The following is a 1,215-nucleotide window of genomic DNA, read 5'->3' as shown; positions in this document are numbered from 1 at the left end:
AAGTGGATGGCCTCCTCCTTCTTCCTAGTGTGTCTTAGTCTGTAAGCTGCACTGAAACCTGTGCATCATGTGTGACTCTGCTGTCATCTGAAACACCAGTGGCACAGCCGTAAGCCTTACAGCAATATACAAGCCTCACAGGATGACAAACTGACAGACAAGTTTGTCTCCCTTAGCTGTTGGAAACCTCTGCACCCTCCTCTTACCTAATTCCTACCTGAAACCTGCCACTCTGTGGTCCCCAGCTACTCCTGGTCCCTCCCTTTCCTGGTTCTCCCTGTCATTGCCTCCTGCCCCTTTTACCAGGATATCCTGCTGCTCCTGAGGTCCCCAAGGCCACTCCTGGTCCCTCTGTTTCCTGGCTCTAGGGGGTTATTACTAATATGTTTAAAAAACTATAGAATAACATGCCTGGAGAACTCAAAGAACATAGGTGAACTATGTCTCATCAAATAGAGAATATCATTAAAGGTGTAGAAATTATAAAGAAGAAGTAAATAGAAATTCTGAAATTGTAAAGTACAATGAGAAAAATGGCGAAAAAAAATTACTAAAAGGCCACAACAGTAGATTTGACCTGGAAGAAGAATCATCAAATTTGAAGATAAGTCAATTGAGATTAAGTAGTAAGAGAAATAGAAAGAAAAGAAAAAAGAATAAATAAAAATAAACACAACTTTTGAGACCTGTGGGGCACTATCAAGGGTACCAACCTATGTATAATGGAACTGCTAGAGGGGGAGAGAGAGAGAAAGGGTCATACAGTTATTTGAAGAAACAATTGTCAAAAACTGATAAAAGGGAAAATTACATTTCAACAACGTTGAAGTAGGATAAACTCAGAGATTTACACCTGGTCACATCATAATCAAACTGTGGAAAGCTAAAGACAGACACTTTAAACAATAATAATAATAATTTTATTTATTCATTCGTTTTATTTAGGGTGAAAGTTTACACATCAAATTAAGTTCTCATTTACAAAATTCAAGATAAAAAAAGACCAGGCTTACTGATAGAGGCAATCTGATAAAGACTTGTGGAATCCCCAAGACTATTGCCCTTAGACACCCTTGAAGCCTGGAACTGAACTCACACCCGTGGCTCAACTTTCAGCCTGACAATAAAAAAACCTATAATGTGAACTATAACCAGGGAGGTATGCATTCCTCAGAACAATATGTATAATAGAAGTGCTAGAGGAGAGACGAGATA

This window comes from Orycteropus afer, unplaced genomic scaffold (genome assembly GCF_000298275.1).
Source record: "Orycteropus afer afer isolate SDZICR_OR568_19922 unplaced genomic scaffold, OryAfe1.0 scaffold00337, whole genome shotgun sequence".
Taxonomy (NCBI): Eukaryota; Metazoa; Chordata; class Mammalia; order Tubulidentata; family Orycteropodidae; genus Orycteropus; species Orycteropus afer.
The sequence above is the reverse complement of the archived record's forward strand: the minus strand, read 5'-3'. Positions refer to the sequence as shown.